This window comes from Protopterus annectens, chromosome 1.part2, assembly GCF_019279795.1.
Source record: "Protopterus annectens isolate FY-2018-M chromosome 1.part2, PAN1.0, whole genome shotgun sequence".
NCBI classification, from domain to species: Eukaryota; Metazoa; Chordata; order Ceratodontiformes; family Protopteridae; genus Protopterus; species Protopterus annectens.
The window spans coordinates 1,244,665,439-1,244,681,767 of record NC_056727.1 but is presented as its reverse complement, the minus strand read 5'-3'; the positions used below and the strand labels follow the sequence as shown (position 1 = coordinate 1,244,681,767).

General features: G+C 43.4%; 1 protein-coding gene across 1 annotated transcript in view; it reads right to left on the bottom strand.

Moving 5' to 3' along the window:
• LOC122792451 (dynein light chain Tctex-type 1-like) overlaps positions 1-16,329 on the bottom strand; it is a 268,497-nt gene that overhangs the window by 78,917 nt on the left and 173,251 nt on the right. The window lies entirely within an intron of this gene.

Here is a 16,329-nt window from a genome sequence, read left to right as displayed (position 1 = left end):
TGTTATGAACTGTGCTTGGGTTAGTAACCTCGGTGAAAGCCGGATGACTGAACATATTAGAGCTAAGCTATAGACTAGAACTCTATGGTTGGTAGCATGAGCCTGTGAGGAACTGCTGCCATTTGTGCAAGGCTTGTTCTGAGGCTTCAGTACTGAAGAGAGCAGACAGTGGTTGTGAATCATGTGTCTTTTAGTATGGTGTAGACTGAAGTGTGACCATCTGGAACTTCTCTTTCTTTACAGATTTGTTCAGTCTGCTGAGGTCCAATATGGGTCTCCAGTCCCCCCATCTTTTTTGGAACTAAAAAGAATCTTGAGTAAGTCCTGGATCCTGTCTCGTCTGCTGGGACTGGTTGGATGACTCTTTCTTAGAATGTTTGGACCTCTATTGTTGCTTGTTCACTGTAACTAGGTGGAATGTCTGGGATTTTCCTTATAGGTGGAGGGGGTGTGGTGAATGGGATGAAGTATCCTCTGGAAATGATACTTTGTACCCAGCTGTGTTTTGTTATTTTTGAGCCAGGCATCTGGGTACAAAGATAAGTGACCCCTGACTGCCTCCAGAGCAAGACAGTCTGGCCTCCTTTCAGGAGTGCTGGTAAGACTTCCCAGAGAAGTGATCTCTGTCATCCTGGTGTTGCAGACCCCCCCCCCTCTGCCATGAGGGTGGCGTCTTCCATTATTGCCCCCTCCTCTGCCTCTGGAGGGGGTGTCACCACTTGTGTCCTGATAGGCTCCTTTGGCATTTCAGAACCATTTTCTTCCCCTTTGACCCTTAGGGTAGGGTCTAGTAAGGATGGAAAAATGGACCCCGATGGCAGACAGAGTCTTTCTGTCCTGCTCACACCTGGTTAAGGTTTCCTTCACTTTAGGCCCAAAAGGGGATGAGCCATCAAAGGGGTATTCATGAAGGATGACTTGAAGGGCTCCACGAAGGAACACAAGTCCATCCAGGAGTGTCTCCTAAGAGCAACTCCTGTACCTGCTGCCCTACTCATTCTATCAGCTGCATATGAAATGAGGCACATGGATGAGTTTACTATAGAATTGAGGGTAGCAAGCTGGGCGGCAACTTTGCCGGTAGCTCCTGCAGCTACTGTACCCTGAAGAGCATCTCCTAGCTCTTTAAGAAGATCTCTTTGTAACCCCATAAAATGAGTTAAATAGTTGAGCGAACAAAGAGCAAAAGTCGCTGAACTAAACATGCACTTCCCATATCTATCCCTGATTCTGGAGTCTCTGTTAGGAGGATGGATAGACAAGGAAGTTTCAGACATTTCCTTTTTGGTGGCTGCCGCCACCAACATGGCTTCAACTGGCACACCTTTTGTCAAGAAAACTTTGTCAAGGGGGGCAGACATGAACTTATTAGGCCTCCTAGGGACAGGCTCCATAGTATCCGGTGACTCCCATGCCCTTCGTAAGACCAGCTGCATCAGCTCATCGAAGGGCGGAGACACCCAAGAGGTGGAGGGCTGAGACCTAAAAGCCTTCAGGAGAACCAACTCATCCTCAGTAGGGATTTTGGACTGCCAGTCAACCTTCTGCCTAAGGATTTCAAGTATCTCAGCGAATGAGATATCTTCAGAGGGGGACCCCTCTGACTCATCCAAGTCAGTATCAGATGTTAGACTCCTGGGGGGAGTCTAGATGGTTCTTCTTACACAACCTCTTCCTGGGAACCTCATCAGTGGGAGCTTCTGGTGAGGTCTCGGAAGAGTAAGGACCACCCAATGGGGCTTCCTGAGGCTCTGGGTCTCTATACTTGGTCAGGATGTGTGAGGCAGACCCAGACACAGGCACTTTAGGGGTGGAGGAAGACAGACCTGAGGTCGAGGATGTCTTAGGAGACATGACTCTCCTCATGGCATTGAAAGCACCTCTGCTCCGATGTGAGGGAACCGATGGATCCGAGGAAACAGATACCCTTGGCACCAGGACAGTGGGCTCTAAACCAGAGGTAGGAGCCGAGCCTATCAGAGCCGAAGCCCCGAGAGGCAAAGTCAGAACTGACAAGTGGGTATGACTATCCTCCCCGAACCCAACTAGAGAGTGTCGGCTCCTAGAGTCCTCGATCGGCACCAAGGATGTCAGAGTGCACAGAGCCAAAGACACTGGAGCAGGTGTCGGCTCCGAGGGTTCCATGGTCAACAGGTCTGAATCCTCCGGCTCTGAAGGACCAGCATGGCTTGAAGGAGGAACAGTTTGAGCTGGTGTAAGGGTCTTCAGCTCTGAAGCCATTTGGGTCGAAGCTGATAAAATTTTTGCCAAGGGCGGTGCTGATAACAGCTTCTACACCACACGATCCACATCCAGATCAGAAAGGCTGATAAGAGGACCGAGATGAGCACACCAAAGGTGGTACCAACTGTAACAATGGACTTTTAGGAGCTTTGGAGACCGGTTCCAAGACTGGGGACCAGCTCCGAAAAGAAAAGACTGTTGGTTCTGAAGGCAGTGGAGCCAAAGTCAAAGATGTTTTTGATTTCTTTTCGGTCAGTAGTCTTAGAAGACTTTGAGGACTTGCTGGATCCATCCTGGTCGCTCAAAGCTTCTTGGAAGGATGGTTTCAACAAACCTCTTGTCTATTCATTTTCTTTTCCTTTCCTGTAGGACTCTGGAGGAAAAGGAATAACATACAGAACAGCTATCCTGTAAATGCAGGGCTCCTAGACAGTACACACAATTTACATGGCTGTCTGTTACAGACATCTTTTGGCCACATTTGGGCACTTTTTGAACCCTGACTTAGGATGCTTCTCTTGCTCAGCCATTGAAAACTCAGAAAGAAAATTACTGTTACCACGAAAAAAAAAAAACTGAACAGTAATTATCCACAAAAAAGCCTTAAATAAAATCAAACATGCACACACTTCACACAGAGTAATAGTAATTCAATATCAAAGTGACTGAAAAAAATCTAAATAAGGAATATGAGATATATAAGCAAGACTATGCAATGAAGAAAGAATAGCTGCTAAGACTAAACAAACTTATCTAATATATTCTAAGAATCGCCATATCCGTCCAAAGTACTGTCAGCTATAAAAACTTCAACAGTAATTAACAAATCCATGCCTTTTCTAAATAAATCTAAGGCTAAACACACTACACAGCAAATAACTATAAACTACTTAGTATAAATTGTGACAAAATGTCACTAAGGACACTCTAGGAATCAGAAACAGGTTTCAATCTAGGCCTAAAACAAGAGGCCAACTAGAATTTTAAAGCACACTAAGGGAAGGCAATACAAGTGAAGTAAACCCACCAAAAAGCTATAAGAGCTTTACAAACCTATTGAAAACTATCTAAAGCTATCTAAATATCAATATCAGAGAGTAAATATGAAAAAAAACAGTTTTACTGGCACAAGCTAATGCAGAACCTCCGATCTGTTGCAGCGGCAAACTAGATCTGAGGTAACTCTAGGTGTATCATGGGATAGGGACTTGGCCTCAAACTATTTGAAGACCTCGAGCTTTGAAATTGGCTGACTCGGAGCCAAGGGATCGGCTCTGACCCCCGTCAGTAAAGAATAAATGGCGAGATAGAACAACTTCACATGAAAGGTTATCCTTGCTAAGATGCATGGTGCAGCCTGTGCTTCTATACTAAGTGCTGTCTGGTTCAGTCTTACCTTTACAGCTCTCCCAGGTGTGAAAAAACTTGAATGCTTTCAGAGAACATTATCTGCTAGCCATTTTTCTTTATCAGAGTGTCTCCTGGAGACATGAGGACCACATACAGAATTGCTACTAAGCATACATTTATTTGCTTGAAAAAGTCTTATAATATTCAGTATTCCTTTTCATTTACTTGCTTTCTCTTAAAACTTGTTAGTAGATTAAGCTAAGGGCCTTAATCCAGCCATTCCCCTACGCAAGAATTAAAAAAAAACACACTTTTTCTTTTGTCATGCTGTTTTAACCAGACTTTCTGTTTTTAACACTGCAGTGCCTACATTTCTTAAAACTGAACAAAGAGAGAGGGGAGAAAGAAAAAAGAGAAAGAAAAACAAAAGCACCTGTTTACATCAGAATCCCCATTAAACTTAAAAATAACAGAAAAAACATTACTTTACAGTATGTAAAGAAAACCATTCACTACAAAAACAGTTTCATTAAGAAAATATATCGTTTTACTTAGATAACTTTCTCCCTCCTCCTAAATATTTTCCAAACATTAATGACATGAAGTAGGACATATGCTTTAGAGTCTCCTACAAGTTTAACGAAGTCCAAAAAAGTCCAATATTTCCAGATTTTCTTGTTCTGTCATGTTTCACAAATATAATTATTGCTTTGTAATCCTACATTTGTCAATTTCCAAGTCACTGGGTTTATTCCTGTTCATGTCTATCTCCCATATCCTGTCTCTGCTTCATTTCCAACATACACTCAATTTTTCTAGTTGACTGTTGTGCTTTTTCTCTTTCTCTCAAGCATTTTCTGTTGAAACACTGGAACATTTTTCACCAGCACAGTCTCTCTGTGGTCTTTATTACCAGAAGAATGAGAAGCAGAATCTCCTCCTGTTTCACACCTTACTTTTTCTTGGACAATTTTTTGTATTTCCTCCTTACCAAGTACTTTATCAAGAAATGATTTTGTCCCTCCAGGGAAGAATAATTTCAAGGTAGCTGGGTACAGCAGTTTGAATCTCCTGCCTGCTTCTCGACATTCCCTGACTAGTGGATTAAATTACTCTTCTGCATGGTGTACGAGTAATCATTTTTCATAAATACTCTGCTGTCTCCCAGTTTTAGTACTTTGTCCTTCTGCCACAGTTTTGTCAGAATCAACTCCTTCTGCTGGTAGGATTGCATCTTTACTATTACAGGTCTAGGTTGCTTTCTCATAGCCAGGTTTGGGAGTATACACACAATAAACCCTTTCAATTAACAACTCCTTTTGTGGAATACCAGTCCAGTTGCTTATTTGTGCTTTCATAAAATTAATAGTCAGTTCCTTCCAGCTTCTCTGGTACTGCAGAAAATCTCAGGTTTTCTCTCCATGCTCTGTCCTCTATTTCTATTATTTTTGAAGCACCTCTTTTTGTGCAGTCTCATATTCAGCCAGCCTTTTCTTCATTTCAACCTCTGATTTTTGCAGTTTCATCACCTCATCTGAATATATTTTTAAAGCTTCTTCCATTTTTGTAGCCTTTTGTTTGACATGATATACTCCATCAGTGTTTCCTTTAATCAGGCCTGTGTGCAGTTGTCTTATCCTTTCCTCTAGGTTACTGGAAGGCATAACTGGAGCTTGCACTGCTTTTTGCTGAACAGTTACAGTACCTTTACAAGTCAGTGTTTTTTCCCACCTTTTGCAGCTAATTTTCCTTCAGGGCCTCTGTATTTCTTTTTGTCTGGCATTGAGGCAGTGCACACTCTAGCCAACTACTGAAATTTACCCAGAAGTATAAGTCCACTGGCCTTCTCTGCTAAGTTTCTGTTTTCACACTGGGAGAGCTAGAATTAAGCTTACTCAATGCGTAACCATCTTGGAGGTCCAAACCTTTCCCAGTATTGGAAGCATGTACTGGTTCTATCACTCCTAGAGACAACGTGTTGAAGGATGGGGGAAATAGAGGAGGAAGAATTCGCCCTTGGAAAGGAGGAATATCCTCCCACTGCCATCTGTAACCTTCATGAATGATCTTCAGAACCCATTTGTCTGAAACTATCTGTTGACAAAGACAGAAGTGGAGATTCAGATTTTCTGGAAGGGAAAGAGACTGCCAAGTTGGGGTGGGTAGGGGGACTAGGCCCCTTAAATAATCATTCTGACTTGTTGAACTGTCTTGAGTTTTTTTTTTTTTGGGGGGGGGAATCTTGTATTCTTTTTAGAATCTCCTTGGCATTTCTTCTTAAAGGTCTGCTTACCAGACTGTTCATTTTGTTTCTTGCTATAATTGATGAAGGGTTAGAAAATCCCTTAGAAAATATGGAAAAGGAGAGCTGAAAAATCTTAGAGATTGCCTGTTTTGGCTTAGCCCTCCAATCCTACTTTTTTGATAATCTCTGCAGCAGTGGGACCAAAAACTAAATCTCAATCCAGAGGAGAATTTAAAATCTCATTTTTCACATTATCTTGGAGAGTTTGAGAACCAGCCAGACAAACCTTCTAAAAGCAGTAGCAGCAGTGGCAGCTGCCAATTTAAAAAAATCTCATCTATCATTGCCATGACTGCAGAATTTTAGTAATTAACATATTATGCTGCTAAAGTGCTTGTGTATTGCTGTAGTTCTCATTGGGGGGAGCTCAGCTGCATTACTGTATTTGAGGTGAAGTGGGTGTGGCTGTGAGTGTACTCCACAGCAGGATGTGCCACTGCAGCTCTTATAAAATAAAATGTTTTTGTGTTCTGTCAATCCAATTAATGATTTTGCTCAGTTGTGTTATGTTGAGCAAAACATCAACATTTCTTCTACATTGGATGCTGGGCTGTAGATGTTGTATCTGCACTTGTAGCTTCATAAACTCATGACAATAATCATTAGTGAAGACTACATAATCATGTTTGTAAACTGTGGGCATGCTGTGGATTCCCATTTGTATACCTCCTGTGTACATGGACTCCATCAGGTGTACAGTAGTATATGCTTCTATTCTATTGTGCATGGATCCATTTATTAGGTCACCAATGGGATGTGCACCAGCCCTGTGCATTCGCACGCAGTGTTAATGAATCCCTTTCTGTATCATTTATCCTATGTTCATTCTACATATCTGAAGTGGGATATTTTAATTTTAAAATATATTCCACCAGGAGAAATCTAATTAATAGGCCTATGCCTTAATAAATGTACATCCAAACAAACATTTTGCTATTTTAACACTTGTTTACATATATGTATATATGTATGTATAGATTCCCTTCTGCGTGTTTGCAACTGCCATTACGCTCAGGTCCTTAAAACTAATTCATCAACCTGGATAAAAAATATAAATACATAAATAAATGCAAGAATGAAAGAATAGCTTTGATCAGCTGCAAATTATATTACCTTGGGCCCTAGGGGGGTTTCAAACCATGGGCCCTCACCACCCCACTCCTATATACCATTTTATGGATCATACAATACTGTATATATTCTTTTGAATTCACCTTTCTGATGGCTTTAAATCCTTAAAAACTACTGTCATAATCCAGGAATGTCCTCGCTCATCAATTACATGCACGTGACTGTCTGCACCTCAAACGTCCAACTAAGTAAAAATGTCCAAAATAATTTTTTCCAAGTTGCTTTACATAAATGCACACTAGTCCTGCAAAGCCAAATTAATCACTGTTTAATCTGATCATAACAGCATCATTAGCTATTTTCATCCAAAGACAGTCCAGTACTCAACAAATATAGCTATAGTGTTAACTGTGAATACTTCAGTTGTCTGAGTGTGGTAAAATAAATAAATTATGTACACAATAACATATTTCACCCAGTATTCCTATTTATTTCACACAAATACACATTAGTCCTGCAAAGGCATATGTTTAAACTGAGCAAAAACTGGGTAAGTTGCCTTCATCCACAGATGGCTCCTATTCTGTCTAGCAGTTATAGCCATTTTGCTGTGTATACCTCATATGATTGTGATAAAAATACTTTAGTGCAATAATTAGCAACAAAGCTACAAATGATGGAGATACCAAGCTTTGATCTTTCTGTACTACTTCTGGTGTGAGTAGGAGGGATAAGAAATGCACTACATTTGTACAGTAGGCAAAGTCTGATAATTTTACATACATCGTGGGTCACAGGCCAAACTGGTTACCACTGACAGGTTTATGTATCCAGTACCAGACTCCTGCATTTTTTATGTCAGGAAGAGTAATACAGACAACAAGAGTAAAACATTCAACACTAAGTTTTGTCAGTGTCTCTCTCTCTCTAATTTATTTACTTTTATAAACACATATGGGTTGATGGAGGTACTCCTGAGACTGGACACGTTGACAGTAGGGTCTGATATCCATTAAATCTGTTGCATTATCATGATTGACCCATAATATGTATGGAAGAAGTAGTACCACTACCAAATCTTGTGGACTGCTAGATGGTTTCTGCATAAAGGAGTTACTCTCCTTCTATCACTTTCTGTATCGATGCAGTAACAGCCATCCTACCAGGGCAACTGATTAACTTAGCTTCAGAAGCAGATCTTGAACTGCCACAATGACAGTGTAAATCAGCAATGCTCTGCAGCTACCACTGCAGATAGTGAAATATTACACTTTTACCAGCAAAATAAATATTAAACAGTATGATGGTTGTCATTTAACACAGGAAATGTGATTTTCCACTATATCTCATTTTATCTGTCCAGTGTCTTGACCATTATACTCCTGATACTCGACACATAGGCAAAAATCCTTGTTATCCTCTTGCCCCTAGGGGCCATAAATGGGTAAAATTGGGTTATATTGACTAGGCTTGTAAGGGCTCTTGAGCCGTTAGCCAAGTAATCTCCTACAAACCTATGAAGAGGAGGACAGAGATACTGAAAACAGTGTAGGACTTGGCCAGTCTGCAATGATTGCAAGTTCCTAGAAAATGTAATAGTTATACCATGTGAGTGATAATAAGAAGTTATGTACCTACCATAACGTTCCATGTTAGTTGTCTTCTCTCACCTTCTTTCTTGCCTGATGGGCTCGGAGCCGATCCCTCGGCTCCGACTCGGCACTTGCTAAGCTCGAGAGTCACTTTTACCAGCTCGAGGCAGCCCCATATCCCATGATGCAAGGCGGTAAGTACCCAGATCTCGTTTGCTGACAAAGGGCAATAGCACCCAGCATAAAATACTTCCCAAAGGAAGAAAGAAACTTACACATGGAAAAAGGACCAGGTCTGAATGGTCTATAGCATAACAGTTTCTTATACAAGGTCTGTCCAGGCCAGGGGGAAGGAGGGAGGGTCGCAAGAAAGAAGGCGAGAAGACAACTAACATGGAACGTTATGGTAGGTACATAACTTCTTAATGTTAAGTTGTCAATCTCGCCTTCATTGCTTGATGGGACCGTCCCTAGCACCTCTATCCTGGGTGGCTCAATGGAACAAACTCTTGAGGACTGTAGAGCCAAAACTGGCTCTGTCCCTGGAGGCCAAGTCCAATTTGTAATGGGAAACAAAAGTGTGAGGAGTAGCCCAAGTGGCGCTGCACAAATAGTGTCCAAAGGAAGTCTAGCTTGAAAAGCTGTAGAAGTAGCTAAGCTCCTAGTTGAATGTGCTTTAGGTTTTGAGCACAGCTGTTTTCCCTGAGCGTATAAATTTCAGAGATGACCAAGAAAGCCATCTGGACAAAGTCACTTTAGAAACAGGAAGGCCTTTTTATTATCCGCATAGGAAACAAAAGTTGATCAGATTTTCTAAATTTTTTGTTCTGTCCAAATAATATCTAAGTTGACGGTGGACATCAAGATAATGTAGCTTTTGTTCAGCTCTATCTGAATAGTTAGGAAAATACCGGAGATCAATGGATTGATTCAAATTGTTCTTTTGAAGCGACCTTAGGTAAAAGGTTGGGTTAGTTCTCAAAGATACTCTGTCTTTGTGAAAACCAAATAGGGGGTCGAACCGAAGAGCATGAAGTTCAGACACCCTCCTGGCAGATGTAATAGCCACTAGGAATAACGTTTTCCAAGAAAGATATTTCAGGGAACAAGAAACAGCTGGCTCGAAGGGGAAGAATCAAGGATGTCAGCACTAAATTTAGATCCCACTGAGGAGGAGGATTCCTGATTGGAGGTTTTAGTAGGAAAATTCCTTTCAAGAAGGCCCTGCAGAGCCTATGGGACATAATATTATGATCTGCTATCCCGACATGAAAATTGGAAATAGCAGCCAATTGAACTCTGACTGTGGAAGAAGAGGAGCCTGCATGAAAATCTCTGCTAAGAAGTCCAGAACTGCCTGAACAGGGCAGTAAAAGGATCAATATTTTGGGCCTTAGCCCAATAAGAGAAACGCTTCCATTTGCTTGTGTAAATCCTCCTGGTAGAGGATTTTAGTGAAGCTACTATGATGTCTCTAACTGGGTTAGAGATCAAAGGAAGCCTGGCTAAGGAAGGAAGTGGAGCAACCATGCTGTGAGGTTGAGAGAAGGGATTGACCGGTGCAGCTGACCTGATTGGTGAATCAGAAGATCTGGCACTGGGTCCAGATGCCACGGCTGCACCAAAAGGTGATGATGGAGGAACGGAACCAAACTTGTCGAGGCCAGTAAGGGCAATGAGAATCAATTTGGCTCTCAAACGGTAGCTTTCTGGATCACCTGAGGGATCAGAGGAAATGGAGGGAAGGCATAAAGAAGTCCCTGGGGCCAATCCTGGGTCAGAGCGTCTCTGGGGATGGCCTGATAGAGGGAAGAGGCTGAAGAAGTCTGGACATTTGCTGTTTTGGGAGTAGCAAAGATCGCAACATGGGCGACCCCATTCCAGAAAAATCTCTTCCGCTATAGATTGCTTGAGAGACCACTGTGAGGCATGAGTATAGCTCTGCTCAATCTGTCCGCTATAATGTTGGTTTTCCCAGGGATATCGTTGCTACCAGAAACCGATGAGAGGAGATCGCCCATTGCCAAAGTCTGAGCGCTTCTCGACACAAGGGGTAGGACTTGGTTCCGCCCTGTTTGTTGATATACCAAACTACAGACATGTTGTCTGTGTGGACTGCAATTGTCCCTACGGGAAGAAAGTCGTTGAGGGCTTGCAACGTTAAAAGCACTGCTCTCATCTCCAGGACATTTATGTGCAGATGGTACTCGAACGGTTGCCACGTCCCATGAACCATCCTGCCCTGATAATGACCCCCACCCGATCAGGGAGGCATCCGTGGTGACAGTGGCTATCGGGATGGAGGTACAAAGTACCTGCCTTGGTGAACCTGAGACGATGTGATCCACCAAGCAAGATGCTCTTTGCATGTCTGTGTCACCAGAATCTGGTGACGCATTGGAAGTTGCTGGTATGACCACTGTGTGAACAGCATCCACTGAAGAAGGCGCATGTAGAATCGAGCCAGGGAAGAAGAGTAATGGCCGCAGCCATGAGACCTAATACCTTTAGAACCATTCTGGCCTGTATTTTCTTGCTGGCCAGAATGATCCTGACATGAGTCTGAATGTCTGAAACTCTTTGTTCTGTAAGGGTAGCTGACATCCAACAGTGTTTAAGTTTGCCTATGAAGGTAATAGACTGGCAGGGCGATAAGGATGACTTTTCGAAGTTGATTGAGATGCCCAAATGAGAACAAAGGTCTATTGTGTAATCCCTGACTTGTATAAGCTGATGCCTGGTGGTGGCTGACAGGAGCCAGTCGTCGAGATGGAAACACCTGGAATCCTTGACGTCTCAGGTGAGCCGTGACCACTGCCATGCATTTGGTGAACACTCTGGGGGCTGTAGTGAGACCAAAGGGCAGGGCTCTGAACTGGAAATGACTGGACCCCAGCCGAAAGCGGAGAAATCTCCTGGAGCGTCTGTGAATTTTGATGTGATAGTACGCATCCTGAAGATCTATTGAGCACATCCAGTTGTCCTTCTGTAAGAAGGGCAGAATTGACTGAAGAGTGACCATTCGGAATCTTGTCTTCCTGACAGACTTGTTGAGTCTGCTGAGATCCAATATTGGTCTCCAGTCTCCCGTCTTTTGGGGACCAAAAAGAACCTTGAGTAGATTCCGGCTCTGAATGGTCTATTGTAACTGGCTGAATGGCTCTTTTGCAGTAGTTTTACATTTCTGACTCTGCAATCTCCCCTTAGACCGGGTGGTACATCTGGAAGGGAACTTGAGGGAAGGGACTTTCCTCGAAGGAATTATGTAACCCTTGGATATGATCGACTGTACCCATCTGTCTTGAGTGAGGGAATGCCAGGCTTCTGGGTACAGTGATAATCTTCCCCGACTGCCTCCAAGGAGGGACAGCCGGGCAACACCTCAGGGATGCTGAAAGGGCTTGTCAGAGAGAGGCTCCCTGTTTCCCTGGTTCTTCGACCCCTCTGCCTCTAGAGCTGCGTCTGTTGTTGTTACCCCTCTGCCTCTAGGGGTAAACTGACCACGGAATCCGGCGTGACTCCTTGGGATTTACGGAACCACATCTTCCCACCCTTCTGTCCTTTGGGATAAGGCCTAGAAGGGTGGAAAACGGACTCCAACAGCAGAAAGAGTCTTGCCCTGCTCGCACCTGGTCAAGGTTTCCTTCACCTGAGGGCCAAACAAAGCTGACCCATCAAAGGGAGAATTTGTGAAGGATGCCTTAAAGGGATCAAGAAATCACATAGCCGCATCCAGGCTTGGCGCCTAAGAGCCACACCTGTGCCTGCGGCTCTACTGCCCATCCGCAGCATAAGATATTAGCCGCATGGAGGAGTTTGCAATGGAATTGAGGGTTCCTAGCTGAGAAGCAATTTTTCTTGAGCCCCTGCAGCTGTAGGATCCTGAACTACTTCTCCCAGCTCCTTCAGGATATCCCTCTGGAGTCTGGTGAAGTGACATAGGTAATTCAGCGACGATAGCAAAGGTCGCTGAGGAAAACATCCGCTTACATTACCTATCCATGGTCCTAGAGTCCTTATTAGGAGGATGGACGGCACGGAAGGATCTGCAAGTTCCTTTTGGTGGCCGCAGCCACCACCATGGCATCAGCGGGACACCCTTAGTAAGGAATTGTTTGTCACACGGGCAGTGATAAATTTTGAAGGCCTCCTAGGGACTGGCTCTACAGAGTCAGGAGCTGCCCACGCCGTGCAATAAATAACCCGCATAAGGGGGTCGAAGGCGGAGACACCCAGGAGGTGGAGGGCCGAGATCCAAACGCCTCTAGGTATACTGACTCATCCTCAGAGGGATTGTTGGTGGGCCAGTTTCCCTCTGTTTCAGAAGTTCTAGGATGTCTGAGAAGGAGACATCCTCAGAGAGGATCTAGGGGATCCCTCTGACTCATCAAAGTCAGTATCCGGTGACAGACTCGGGGACTCTACAAGCTTCCACTTACAAGTCATCTTCCTCAGAGGGTATCCCGGAAAATCAGAAGAATCCTCGAAAGAGGGGAATCCCAATGGGGAAACCTGAGGCGGAGGATCTCTGGGTCCTGTAGCAAGAGAAGTGGCAGAGATGTCAACAGGTACTATAGAGGGAGGAGCTACGGGAACAGACTGCTGACTGATACCAGTGGCCAGTACACTCTTCATCACCTCAAATGCTCCCTCCCAGGCAGGTCCGAGAGAACCCGCCCAAGAGCTAGGAACTCCAGGGACCACCGAAAGGGAAGTCTCCGAGGCAGATGTCGGAGCCGAGCCCACCAAGGCCGAGGCTCCAAGGGGAAGAGCGGGTTCGGACAAGGGTCCGATGCCACTCACCCCCGGAGGAGACCATGGAAGCCCGACCACCGAACCCCTCTAAGGAAGGTCTCAAGAGGAGATAAGAGTAGAGGCTGAAGGAACAGAAGGGGTATCCGTCCTCCAGCCGTAGCAGTAACCATTCGAAGACTCCAACTCCAAGCTCTGGGGTAGAGTTGAAGGAGGAACTGTAACGGTGTGGACCAACAGTCGCCTGTTGAGACGGACTGTGTAACATTTGGGCCAGTACCTGTGACTTAAGTAATCTACTGACCACTCTCTCTAGGTCATGATCTGACAACCTGGATGACCTTGAAGATCGGCTCCGATGGCTCCGTTCGATAGAAGAGGTGAAGCCGGAGCCGAAAGTATCGGCTCCAAGGAAGGAGACCCGACCTCTTCCTGGAATGAGCCATCGAGCCGATACTATAGATCCTGTCGGAGCCGACCTCGAGCCGACAGGAAGCCTGATATCGGCTCCAGCCGGGCCGATACAGCCAAAGTAACGGGTGTCGGAGCCGATCGAGCCGACACCGATGCCTGTGCCACATGGGTGTCGGAACCCGATCGAGCCGACATCGGCGGTCAATACAGATTCGGCACCGATAGCCATCGGTGCCGGGCTTTGTCAAGCCAGAATCGGCTCCAGCGGAGCGATCTCGACTCAGCACGAAGTCGGAGCCGAGGCCGCAGGCTTAGATACAGAAGCCTGGGCCTTGGAAGGTTTTGCTGATTTTGGTGGAGCCGACTTAGCGGAGAGCCCTCCGGCTTAAGAAGGCCCTAAGTATCAGCTTATTACGTCTCTCCTGCAGGACTCTTTGGCTGAAGGAATGACAAATAGCACAGGAGTCCTGCAGGTGAAGAGGGCCCAGACAATACAGGCAAGAAGTGTGACCGTCTGTCAGAGACATCTTCTGACAGCACGAGTCACACTTCTTAAAACCTGAGTCCCTCTCCTGTGACATGGTGCTGACCAAACACACACACGCACACACCAGTCAAAATTAACTTAAATAAAATACCAAAAGGTATTCTATAAAACCAACACACACACCCTAACAGGGGGGGGATGGGATAGGGAAAAGTTTGACTAACAAAATTAAAGGAGACAGGGATTTTCTGTCAGAAAAAGTACAAAATAAACTTAAAACTATCAATAAAAGTTTTTTTTAGTAAAAGGCTTAAATCTCACAAAAGTGAATAACTTACCAGGAGCTGGTAAAAAGAAGACCTCCTAAGCGAAGCGGCAAACGAGATCTGGGTACTTACCGCCTTGCATCATGGGATATGGGGCTGCCTCGAGCTGGTAAAAGTGACTCTCGAGCTTAGCAAGTGCAGTCAGCCGAGGATCGCCCGAGCCCATCAAGCAAGAATGAAGGCGAGATTGACAACTTAACATCAAATCATAACATGTTAATCACATATGCCACAGTTCTGGAAGAACTAGTATCTTCCTACAGCAACACTAACCTGAACATCTTCAAAGAGAAATCTGGTGTGGATAAACAGGTTGTATGATTTAATTTTCTTTTTCTGGAAAAAACACTTTTATTTACTCAGTCTGTATGTACTATAATTGTCATTTTTCCTATTCTACTATAATCTCAGTAGTGTAAAATATTCATTCCAACAGCTTAGAGAAGGACTTTTCACCCTGCCCAGTGCAACAAACAGTCCAATCAGTTGGTAGTCTGGTGTTTTTGGATAGTACCAGACACTTTTTGTTTTTGTTGCTCAGAAAGAGGGCAGGAGTATCCATGCACTGTTAAAATTACACAAGTGTATTTTTTACATAAATATATAAATAAATAATGATTTTTGTGCTTCCTACAAGTTAGCATAGAATACAGTTTAGTGGCTTCTGGTGTGCTGTACTTTGCTGCTAATGCTGCTGTATCTAACAAAGTGATTGTCAAAGAAAAAAAATCACTGAATCGAAGGGTAGATTAGGGGTTTCACTAAGCTACTCTTCATGCCAACAATAAGTCCTACTACCACTGGCCTGGGCGACTGCCTGAACTGCCCTCATTATAATCTGCCACTGACTTTGCTTCTTAAAAAACACACCGTCAATGCTGTATTTTCTGTTGACAGTTTAGCTATAGAAAAACTACAAATACCACATTCTGAAGTATTATGATCCTTACCAAGAATAAGTGTGTAAAATATCTATAAATATGAAAGGAACATCATCAGAATTCTTAATAACATTATTTCTCTAAAACACATTCAAAGCTGCATTTCATTTTGACAGTACAGCCTTAAAAAACTATTGGGGATGCCACATGCGGAAGCATTATCTACAAGCATCCTTTATGGTGCTTCTTTGAAGAAGGAACATTTACATTTTAAAGCCGTATTAAAAAAGGCATAAAACCTAGTAAAAATAATGATTGTGCTACACTGTAAGAGCTGGGATCACTTACTGCATCTTCTCTAAATTGTCTAAACTGATCATACCAGTCAAAGAAGAACCCCCACAGCAATCTCTATACAAGGTGGCTAACTAACTGAATAACTTCTTTGGAAACCTGAAAATTAAAGGTTTAAACACAAGACAGCATCAGATGCATGAAGTAGTCCAAGGCACCCAGAAAACAAACTCAGCCACTGATAAGGATCATTCCAACTTTATTCAGCCAAAAAAAATAAATGCTTTCTTTATATAGTATGTTTTAAAAAGATCACTAGAGGGAGCTCAAAGGCTCAAAAGTTTTTTAGTGTCAATTCATGCATTTTATATGTAGTTTTAATAGGAATGGATTTATTTATTTTTTTACTTTGCTTTTATTATGATTTACTTAAGCTATTTATAAATTGTTTTTGAAGTTTTAAGAAACTGTATATGATTTGTTTAACATGTTTTTTAACATTTAATAGGTTTTAGGTGAATGTGTTGTACCAGTATTTTTGTTTTAGGTAAGTAGGCTTGAATATTCAGTTTTCACTGTACCTTTAAACTTTAATTGCGTCTTAGTTAATTGA